Genomic DNA, 12,673 nt, shown 5'->3' on the forward strand with positions numbered 1-12,673 from the left:
CCCATTCTTCTCAAAGTTATCCACAATTTGTTATGATCCACACAATCAAATGCTTTTGCATAGTCAATAAAACACAAGTAAACATCTTTTTGGTATTCTTTGCTTTGAGCCAAGATTCATCTGACATCAGCAATGATATCCCTTGTTCCACATCCTCTTCTGAAACCAGCTTGTATTTCTGGAAGTTCTCTGTCAATATACTGCTGCAACACTTTTTGAGTTATCTTCAGTAAGATTTTACTTGCATGCGATATTAATGATATTGTTTGATAATTTCCACATTCTGTGAGATCTCCTTTCTTTGGAGAGGGTATAAATATGGATCTCTTCCAGTCAGTTGACCAGGTAGCTGTCTTCCAAATCTCTTGACATAGCTGAGTGAGTGCCTCCAGCAGGCATCCATTTGTTAAAACATTTCAGTGGGTATTTCATCAATTTCTGGAGCCATATAAGCTCTTGCAGGGGCATTCATTTGGTAAAAATGCTAAAAGATCTCAGAATAGTAGCAAAGTACTTTCTGTGTAAAGTCACTGGTCAGAGCACTTTAAACTTTTCTTCCAGGGAAATTACAAATGATTTACTGAAGATACGGAGTTATCTGAAAGAGACCTTCAAATGATTTGCACATTGACTAAAGTATACTGCCTTTGTCTCATCCCCAACATAAATTTTTAGGACCCATCTCTCAAATCCACTGACAGAAATGATCAGAACTCAAAATATTAAGCAGTCATTAATTTTATTTAAATCCCAAAAACATCACCACAATAGGCTTGGCAAGAAACTCTTCCTATCTTCCTCTCACATAGCTCCTATTTCTTCATTATTCACTGTAGTCAAGCTAAGCAGCCCTGTTGCATAGAGGGAACTGATGGGCTGCCAGCTACAGCATTGTGTGGACAGAAGATATTTCCAATTAGGCAAAAATGAGAGGCTGTCTCCAACAAAGATGGGAAGATGACTGCTCCCTTTGGACTACAAATAGGAAGAGAATCTGACCCTCTGAAAGTGATCACTGTTGATAAGTAGCTACATTGCCATGGAATGCTCAAATGCCTGTCAGTAGAGAAAAAGACAAAGTGTAGAATATCCATACAATGGCATACTACTCAGCAAATAAAGAGAAAGTAACTATTAATGCAAGCAATAACACTGAGGTATCTCAAACATCATGTTGAAGGGAAGAGGTCAGGCATAAGTTAATATATTTTTATGGTTCTATTTATATTAAACTCTATAAAACACTCATCTAATCTACAGCATTAGAAAACAGTTCAGTGGTTGTCTGCAAGTGGGGGTGTGGGATTGAGGTTACCTTTTAGAAGAGATAGACGTGTTTTACATCTTGATTGTGATATTAATGGTCAAACCAGTGCTCAAAATTCATTAACTGTTCACTTAAAATTAACTCATTTTGTTGTATATAAAAAGTACCTTCAATCTATAAGGTTTTCACTGACCAGTTGTTTTTTTAGGAATACATCACCAGGCCTTTCTCCCTGGTCTGTGTCAGTCTAGAAGGTTCAATGAAAGCTGTCCACCATGGGTGACCCTACTAGTACTTGAAATACCAGTGGCATAGCTCCCAGTATCACAGCAACACACAAGCCACCACAGTAAGATAAATTGACAAATGAGTAGTGGGAGAGGTTGTGGAACAAAGAATATCAATGCTGATGCCAGATGGATCTTAGCTGAAAGCAGAGAACCCCAGAAAGATGTTGACCTGTGTTTTATTTACAAAACCATTAGACTGTGTGGCTCATAACAAATTATGGATAACATTGCAGAGAATGAGAATTCCAGAACACTAAATTGTGCTCATGAGGAACCTGTACATGACCAAAGGTTAGTCGTTCAAACAGAATAAGGGTATACTATAACATAGTGCCTAAGGCATTTGGCTGCTAACCAGAAGGCTAGTGGTTCAAACCCACCAGCCACTCCTCAGAAGGAAGGTTGGGCAATCTACTTCCGTAGTGATATTGCCTCACAAACCCAAGGAGGGGTCGCTATGAATCGAATCTGACTCGATGGCAGTGAGTTTGTTTTTTGGTTTGGCATGGTTTAAAATAAGGAAAGTTATGCATCAAGATTGTACCCTTTCACCATACTTATTCAATCTGTATGCTGAGCAAATAGCAAAGAAGCTGTTCTATGTGAAGAAGAACGTGGCATAATATCGAAGGAAGAATCATTAACAATCTGCAATTGGCAGATGACACAACCTTGCTTGATGAAAGCAAAGAGGACTTTGCTCACTGATGAACAAAGATTACAGCCTTCAGTATGGGCAACAACTCAACATAAAGAAAACAAAAATCCTTACAACTGGACCAATAAGCAATATAATGATAAATAAGAAAAATATTACAGTTGTCAAGGATTTCATTTTACTTGAATCCACAATCAAAATCCATGGAAGCAACAGTCAAGAAATTAGAAGATGTATTGCACTGAGCAAATCTACTGCAAAAGACCTCTTTTAAGTGTTAAAAAGAAAAAAATGTCACTTTGAGGACTAAGAAGTACCTGACCCAAGCCATGGTATTTTCAGTCACCTCATCTGTATGCAAAAACAGTGAATAAGGAAGACAAAAGAAGAATTGATGCCTTTGAAAGATGGAATTGGTGAACAATAATGAGTATGCTATGGACTACTAAAAGAGTGAACACATCTGTCTTGGAAGAAGTACAGCCAAAATGCTCCTTAGAAGCAAGGATGGAAACACTTCATCTCACGTACTTGGAACATGTTATCAGGAAGGATCAATCCCTTGAGAAGGACATCATGTTTGGTAAAGTAGGAGGTCAGTGAAAAAGTGGATGACCTTTAACAAGAGGGATTGACACAGTGGCTACAATAATGGGCTTCAAGACAGCAATGATTGTGAGGATGGCGCAGGCCTGGGGAATGTTTCATTCTGGTGTATGTAGGATTGCTATGAGTTGGAACCAACTCAGTGGCACCTAACAACAACAATAACAGCAAGGAGTCCCTGAGTGGTACAAATAGTTAAGCGCTCAGCTGCTGAGAGATATCTTGGAAGAAAAACCTATGATCTACATCTGAAGAATCTGGCATTAAAAGCTCTATGGAGCCCAGTTCTACTCTGAACACTTGGGGTTGCCATGGGTTGGAAAGAACATCACAGCAATTAGTTTGGTTTCAGTTATTGTATTAAAACTATCTATGGTAGTTCAGTTTGTGTGTCAACTTGGCTGGGCCTGGTTGAATGGCTGGGCGGCTGGATGTAGTATTCCCCATGAAGAGACTGGTTATCAACTTCATGGTGGAATCTACTGTGAGCAGCTGAATAACTGCCTTAGGGGCTGTGGTCTGCTTCATGCATATAAGCAGAAACCTTGGGGAATGGTCTCTAGTTTATGGCACTCTTGGATCTTGCATGTAGTCATGTTGCTGTTCAGCAGCCTGCCATGCTTTGCCAACCTTGGGACTTAAAATGGACTTAAATTAATGGCCTGCAGTGTGATTTGGTGACATCAGGACTGTGCCTTTTTACTTGTCAGCCTTGGGTTTGTTAGCCTCAGACAAACAGTTATCTGACTGAAGAAGTGCCTCTAGCTCCAGTGGGCCAGGAGCAGGAGGCAGAGCTGGACCCCAAGGTTGAAGGGCTTTTACCCAGCCCCTAGAACCTGACACTTTGAACTTGGACTTAAAGCCTCCAAACTGTAAGAGAATAAACTCCTGTTTGTTAAGGCCATCCCATTTGTGGTATATTTCTTGTCAGAGTGGCACTATGTAACCAGAACACTATGCCTCAATGAAGTTGATTTTGAAAAACTTCAAATGGTATCTTTTTCCAAGCTATTTCTTTTGCTCAACCCAGAACTGGTAGGTGTGTCTTGGCTTTGAGTTTCCCATTAAACAGAACTTTTCTGACTTTCATGCAATTGACTCATTAACTGTGGATCTTCTCATTTAAAATATCAACACTTTGAGTCAGGGACTTTGGTCTTCTTGTCTACCAGTCTCCTAAGTGCTTAGACAGCCCCTGGCCCAGAGCAGACACTCAATAAATACTTGTGGAATGAATTAAACTGCATGTAGTTCTACTGTAGTGTGGGGTTAGCCAGGCTGACTATTTTGTGACTAGTTATTTTGTGGTCTTCATAACATTCTCTACTGAAGACTATGCATTCCACTCCCATGGAGTTTGCTGCAGACATATTTATGTGCCAAGTTCACTTCAACGGACAACTGCAATCAAAACTATGATGCCATACGTGGCCCAACCTAAATTAAGAAAATCATCTCCTCAGCTTGTTTCTGTGTGGACAGGCTACTCCTTCACTTCACAAGTCCCAGATCTGATTAAAAACAGCTGGGTTGAGAGCTTCCTTTCACAGTTCAGTTTTAGTGGATTGAGGAATATTCTAAGCAGTCACTCCAGGAGAGATTGGTAATTCCTTCCTCTGTGCTTTTTGCTCTTATCTCTAGTGTAACATTCAGACTATTGTATTGCCATTATTGTTTGTAGATCTGACTCTTTGGTAAAACCTCTATAATGGAAGATGATTCATCATCTTTATTAGCCCTTATTTTATTCATGTATTTACTAAGACACTCTTATGAGTGGCTACTAGGTATCTGGTATTGAGTTAGATGTATTCTTAGTGTAGTTGGTTGAGTATATAGTACTCTCTGTGGCAGAGATTCATCCAGGTCACTGGAAATCAAGGTTACTACCATTCAGAGTAGAAGCCCAGTGGCGCAGTGGTTAAGTGCTTGGCTGCCAATTGAAAGTTTGGCTGTTTGAAGCTTCTAGAACCTCTGTGGGAGAAAGATGTGACAATCTGCTTTCATAAAGATTATAGCCTTGGAAACCCTATGGGGGGCAGTTCTACTCTGTCCTATAGGGTTGCTATGAGTCAGAACCAACTCAATAGCAATGAGTTTGGGTTTGGGTTTGGATTATTCAGAGTAGTTTCTGCTGGCCTGCCCAAAGGAGCCTTCCAATTAAATAAAATGCAGTGGTTTAAAGGATGTGAAGAGGGCCCAGTGGCAGAGACTGCTACCTGCTTTACAAAAATCCTCCCTTTCTTCTTCTTTAGTAATAGAACCTAGTTTTTACTAAGACACACTACTACCTAGATAAAAGACATTTTTTCTCAGACTCCCTTGCAGCTAGGTGTAGCCATGTGGTTAAGTTTTGGCAAATGAGATAAAAGCAAATTGTTATGTCAATTCCAAGAGTTCTTATAAAGGGAGTGGGCATGACCTTCTTCATCCTTACTGATCCTGCCACCTAGAAAAAAGATCTGATAATTCAAGCTCTAGCAACCCTCCAGGCCGACACTGGAAATGGTTGCTTGGTACACTGGAAGGAGCCTGATTTCTAAAGACTTAGTGAAACTCTCCTGCCAGCCTTGGACTGATCGTGTGCAGACTTCTTTCATGTTAGAGGGAAATAACCTTCTATATTGTTTTAGCCATTGTTATTTGGGGTTTCTAAGAAGATAATCCTCAGCCAAGAATGATACATCAAATCTACCTTTAGATCTTTTCTCTTTGGCTTAAGAATTTATCACAAGTTAAAGTGCAATTACAGAGATTTCCACTTGAGTCTGGAAGGTATCCTGCAACTTGATGTGTATGCAAATGAGAAAAAAAAAAATCTGTAGATGGCAAAAGAGGAAAGATAGACATACATTACGAAGGGCCTTAATATTGCTTGAAATGGCATCCCATTATGCTTAGGACACAATCCTATTCCTTTCCCAGAACCACAAAGATGATCTATATGATCATCTCCCTGCCACACCAGCCTCTCTTCCTGATCCTTGCAATTCTTCAAGCCCATTCCTGCCTCAGGGCTTTTGCACTGGCTGTTCCACTACCTGGAATATTCTTTCTCCAGATCTTCACATGGATGCCCTGTCCTTGCCATTCAGACTTCAGCTCAAGTGTCACCTTCTGAAGAAAAAAATCTTGGTGTGTAAAATAGCCGCTGTCTGATATTTTTTAGTGTATGTATTTTTTATTTTCTGTCTCCCACTCACACCCCAATTGAAAATATAAGTTCTAAAGGTCACTTTATCTATCCTACTCACCACTGTATCCCAGAACTTCAAACAATGACTGGCACATATATATTCCTTGGACCCCTGTAGATTGATTGAACACAAGACTGAACATGAATGGCATGCTCCCTGGGGCAGCTGCCACTCTGCTTTTGTTCATTCCTACTTGGTTTTCTGTTTTTAACGTCTCAAAAAAAAAAAATTATGTGCCTAATGGAGCAATTTCTTTTAGGCCTAATATGCATAAACCAATTGTTCTATAATCCCTAGTGGCATCTAGACACTAGTCTATAGTACTCTGGACTGTCATAAATTATTTAAACATCAATAATAATGAGTTTATAAGATTCTTTCCTGAGAACAGTTTGGAAAGAGTGGGGGATGGATAGAATTTGAAGGGCTTCATCATCTAAGGGGAAGTAGCACCACCAAGGGGAGAAAGCACACAGAAAAGGAGACTAAGGTACATGAAGGCTAATTTTTACCTCACAGCTTCATGCAGTCTATTAGTGGGGATAAAGATTCAGCAGCATGTAACAGAGATCCCAAATGCCAGTGGCCAGAATAAGTCTAAGGTGATGTGATAGCTCTATTCTGTGGGGTTGTCAGGGACCCAACCTCCATCTATCTTGTTACTAGGTCCTTCCTAGAGTATTACCCAAATCTGGAGTTCAAGATAATTCACCACCAATGCACATACCACCTCTACTCACATCTCATTGGCCAGAATGTAGTCATACGGCCACATCTAGTTGCAAAAGAGTTTGGGAAGTGAGTCTTCTTTCAAAGCAGCTGTGTGATCAACCACAAATCAGGGATTCTACTAAGACGGAAGGAAAGAATGGAGATGGGGGACAAACAGCAGCCTCTGATCCATGCAATATATCTTTGTTGCAAGGATTTTTAATGAGCAGCCTGCATAGGTGGGCTTATACAAATATACCCATTCACACTTTTCTACCAGCCCATGCTTTTGTGGGAAGTCCAAGTGTGGTAAAACAAAGAAAACCTAGCATCTTTTCCACTCACACCCAAAAGAAAGAAAAAGTTGCCATTGAGTCCATTTCAACTCATAGTGACCCCATACATATCAGAGTAGAACTTTGGTCCACAGGGCCTCAGTGACTGATGTTTTGGAAGTAGATCACCAGGCCTTTCTTCAAAGACACCCCAGGGTAGACTCAAACCACTAAACTTTCACTTAGCATTCAAGTGCATTAACCCTTTGCACCATTCAGAGACTCCCTCCACTCAAACAGCGTCTTATTGTTCACATTCACCCAGCAGGTGAGCAGCATTTTGCCAGACATTCTCTAAGTGGTTCTCATATATATGAGTTTGAATTTTCACTTACTCACAGACCTGAAAGCATTAAAGACATTAGTGAATAGAGAAGATAACATTTTATTTATTTTCAATACTACAAGGAAGTTCAAAATTAACTTAAATGTCAATCCTGCCTGTGTTTTGAACTGTTGAACAAAATTCTCCCACATTTTCTTCTGATCCCTGAGCAACACCACATTGCCTCTTTGGTCCCTTCCCCATTCTGGTGTGGAAAGTCTTTGAGTCAGAGACATCAGTAGATTTTTCATTGGGATTTTTTGAGCACTGTCAGAAAAGTAGCTGCTTTGGGAGTGTCATAGATTTACGTGGTTAGTCTTGGGGGATAAAAAGAATGTAGAGGCAGAGGGAAGACCCAGAGCAAAACATTGCCCTTGTGGTAAATTATCTTTCCTGCCTCGGATCATTAGCTGGAACACCTGCACACAGCCACACTATATCCAGTCACGCTTCACAATTTTTTTAATAAATGCTTCACATCTTTCCCAGAGTTTAATTCAAATAGAAATGTGTGTGTTACTGTCTACCATGAGGGTGACCTGGACACATATAAGGGCAGAATGGAGCCCAGTTTTCTGGTTAAAAATACTTGTTGTTGTTGTTGTTAAGTGCTGTCGAGTCGTTTCCGACTCATAGCGACCCCATGCACAGCAGAACGAAACACTGCCCGATCCCACGCCAGCCCCACAATCCCTGCTATACTTGAGCCCATCATCGCAGCCACCGTGTCAATCCATCTCGTTGAACACCTCCCCCTCTTTCGTTGACCCTCCACCCTACCAAGCATGACATCCTTCTCCAGGGAATGGTCCCTTCTTACAACATGACCAAAATAGGTGAGACGAAGTCTGGCCATTCTTGCTTCCAAGGAGTATTCTGGCTGCACTTCCTCCAGGACAGATCTGTTAGTTCTTTTAGCAGTCCATGGTACTTTCAGCATTCTTCACCAGCACCACAACTCAAAAGCATCAACTCTTCTTCTGTCTTCCTTATTCATTGTCCAGCTCTCACATGCATATGAGGTGATTGGAAATATCATGGCTTGTGTCAGGCACACCTTAGACCTCAAGGAGATATCCTTGCTCCTCAGCACTTGAAACAGTTCCTTCGCAGTTGACTTTCCCAATGCTACACATCGTCTAATGTCCTGACTGCTGCTTCCGTTGGCATCGATTGTAGAACCAAGCAATGTGAATTCTTTGACAACCTCAATCTTCTCTCCATTTATTGTGATGCTGCTCATTGGTCCAGTGTGAGGATTTTTGTTTTCTTTATATTGAGATGTAATCCATACTTCAGACTGTATTCTTCAACCTTCATCAGTAGGTGCCTTAAGTCATCCTCACTTTCAGCAAGCAAAGTTGTATCGTCTGCATATCTCAGGTTGTTAATGATTCTTCCTCCAATTCTGATACCACATTTTTCTTCATATAGTCCAGCTTCTTGGATTATTTGCTCAGCATATAGATTGAATAAGTGTGGAGAAAATACTTACATCACAAAATTTGTTTTCCTATTGATTTGCTGTCAATATTGTAGTCCCTTAATCTATAGCAAGACATGTTGTACCTTTTTGTAACTCAGTTAAAGAGGGTATCATTTGAAGTGCCACAATAACCTTTGAAAATCAAAGAGCCCTTATTGGGAATCATTTGTTGTTGTTATGTGTCATGGGGTCGGACCCGACTCATAGCGACCCCTCCTTGGGTTTCTGAGGCAGTATCACTACAGAAGTAGATTGCCCTATCTTCCTTCTGAGGAGTGGCTGGTGGGTTTGAACCGCCAGCCTTCTGGTTAGCAGTCAAGTGCCTTAGCTACTATACTACCAGAGCTCCCATTGGGAATCATGGAGACCCAAAAACAGATGGGTAAGTAGCTGTAAAAATCAAAGTCATTGGGAACTCAATGATCTCTTTGCTCTCTGACAATTCTCACATTTATTAGGAGCATAGTCTGTGCCAGGGGGCAGTGGTGGGTCAGTGGTGGAATTCTTGTTTTCCATGCAGGAGAGTAAGGTTCAATTCCTGGCCAATGCATCTTATGTGCAGCCATCACCCATCTGTCAGTGCAGACTTGTGTGTTGCTGTGATGCTGAATAGGTTTCAGCAGAGCTTCCAGACTAAGATGGACAATGAAGAAAAGCCTGGTGATCTCATTCTGAAAACTAGCCAATGAAAATCCTGTGGAGCACAATAATCTAATCTGCAATCTATCATGGGCTTGACATAGGGGCCTGCAGCATATCATTCCATTGTGCATGAGGTCACCATAAGAGAAACATACATGGGTTAGCCATGAGTTAACAGCAATAACATTCTGTACCAGGCAGTACGCCAAGAACTGCTGAGACAGTGAGAGGCAGACTTCAGCCCACCCTCATGGAGCTCAACAATCAGATTTCAAATTCGAACTTCTTTTTTGAATTCAGTCCAAATTTGACTGCATTTGAGACCAGAATTTCATAGACCAACCTTTTGTTCTTGGCTACAAGTGCACCAACTCAGACCCACACCCTCTGTTCCATTACCACCAGAATGGTTGCTCTCTAAATAGTCCAGAACTGAAGGGTTCCCCAGGACTCAGGACTTCCAATGATAAGACTGCAGGATCCCAAGCAAACCAGATGGGTTGGTCATTCTACTGCCAAATGAAGATTGCTTTTCAGGGAAGGAAAGTAAAAGTGGAGAAATTCAAAGCCAGTTTCTCACCTGGACTACCACAGAACATTCATACAACTAGTATAAACATGGTTTCCACCCTGCAAAACCTGTGTTTACATAGAGATATGATCAAATGGAATTTCACAGGCTGCAGCTTAAGTAAAATAGGCCTTTTATGATTTACTGACCCCAGGGAGGTAGCTATAACGCTACCTTAATTCCTTGCAACTGAGCTAACAGACAGCCTGTCCAGTGGCCTGATCCACGCGGTCCTCCCAGATTCTCCCCTCGGCATTACCCTCATGCTGCCCCCCTCATACACACATTTCAGGCCCAGATCATGCCATGCTTCTGGACATTTGCTCATGTGGATCTCTTTGCCTATCCTTTAATTTCTCCGCAGATACCAACTTCTTCATTCTTGCCTCTACTTTAGCCTCTGTTCCTGCTTCCAACACTGTGTCCACCATCCCTAGGAGGCACTATGTTTAAAAGTACAAGGTGAGGAAGTTAACTGCATGGGATTTTGAATATTGGTTCTTTCTAGTGGGCACATATGGAGATTAAGCACCTCAAGCTTCAGTTTCCTCAACCAGAAAATGGAGATAATAATATTAACCTAACAAGGTAAGACAATATATCTGTATAAGAAGTAACACAGATATTCATGGATGTAAACACTCTTGTCTAGGGCAGCCATATGTTTATAACCTTTATCCCTTTTGTCCTTATATCTCCAGCACCTGGTATTTAGATGTTTGCTGAATGAATGAAACATGTTGATCTCCCTTCTTCTAGAATTGATTATTGAGGGTATGTTTACAGCAATCTTAAGAAAAACTGCAGAAAGGACAGATTGTACCTTTCACCCAAGTAGGATGATTGAGGAGGGCATTCTAACACATCTAAAAGTGGGAAGAAACTTGGCACATGTATTTAAAAATTTTCTTAAAGACTCAACAAGAAAACTACTGGAAAAAAAAAAATAGAGGGATTCAGCAGAGTGGCAGGGTACAAGGTCAACAAACTACTCTAAAAAGGAAATCAAGAAAACAATATGATTTACAATAACCACCTGTTCTGGTTACCTAGTGCTGCTCTGACAAGAATATACCACAAATGGGATGGCTTGAACAAATAGGAGTTTATTCTCTAACAGTTTGGAGGCTTTAAGCCTGAGTTCAAAGTGCTGGGCTCTAGGAGTTGGGTGAAAGCCCCTCAACCTTGGGCTTTAGCTCTGCCTCCTGCTCCCAGCCTACTGAAGCTAGAGCTTTTCTTCACTCAGACAGCTGCTGGCTGCTAAGACTGACAAGCCCAAGGTCGACAAGTAAAAAGCACAGTCCTGATGTTACCAAACCACATGGCAGGCCATTAATTCAAGTCCATTAAAGGTCCCAAGGTCAGCAGAGCATGGCAGGCTGCTGAACAATGACACAGCTACATGCAGGGTTCAAGCATGCCATAAGCTAGAGACCATTCCCAAAGCTACTTCTTCTATGTGGGAAGCAGACCACATCCCTAAAGCAGCTACTCAGCTGCTTCAATAGATTCCACTGTGGAGTTAATCACCAATCCCACCATGGAGAATAAATACACTCAGCTACCCAGCCACTCCACCAGGCCCAGCCAAGTTGACATATAATTTTAACCACCACATCACCCAAAAGATGAAGCACTTAGGAATAAATCTAACCAGAGGTACAAGAAGATTTATACAAAGAAAACTACAAAACATCACTACAAGAAAACAAAAGAGACCTACATAAATGGAAGAATATGCCATGTTCATTGATAGGAAGACTTAACATTGTGAAAATGTAAAAATTACTCAACATGATCTACAGATATAATGAAATCACTTTCCAGATTTCATCATCATTCTTTAAAGAGATGGAAAAACTTATCACTAACTGTATAAGGAAAGATAAGCAAAGCACTACTAAAGATGAACAAAGTTGGAGGCCTCACATTTCCCAATCTCAAAACCACAGCCATGGTAGTCAAAATATCTTGGTACAGGTACAATGACAGAGACATAGACCAATGGAACAAAACTGAGAACCCAAAAATAAATCCATCCATTTATGGACAGCTGATCTTTGACAAAGTGTTGAAACCCATTCAATGAGGAAGAGATGATCCCCAACAAATGGTGTGGGCAGAACTGGACATCCATTTGCAGAAAAATGAAACAGGATCTATATCTTGCACTATATACAAAAACTAACTCTAGATGGATCAAAGACCTCAATGTAAATCCTAAAACCATAAATATCATCAAAGAAAAAATAGGGGCAAGCTTAGGGGCCCTAATACATGGCATAAATATACAATCGAACATAATTAAAAGTGCACAAACAGCAAAAGACAAAATAGATAACTGAGACCTCCTAAAAATTAAAAATGTATGTGCTTCAAAAGAGTTCACCAAGAAAGTAAAAAAGAAAACCTACAGACTAGGAAAAAAAATTTGGCAATGACATATCAGACAAGGGATTAATCTCTCAAATTTATAGAAAGCTTAAACACTTCAACAACAAAAAGACAATCCAATTAAAAAAATGGACAGAGGACATGAATAGACACCACATCAAAGAAGACATTCAGACAGCCAACAAATGCAT

The sequence above is a fragment of the Orycteropus afer genome, unplaced genomic scaffold (genome assembly GCF_000298275.1).
Source record: "Orycteropus afer afer isolate SDZICR_OR568_19922 unplaced genomic scaffold, OryAfe1.0 scaffold00017, whole genome shotgun sequence".
Lineage (NCBI taxonomy): Eukaryota > Metazoa > Chordata > Mammalia > Tubulidentata > Orycteropodidae > Orycteropus > Orycteropus afer.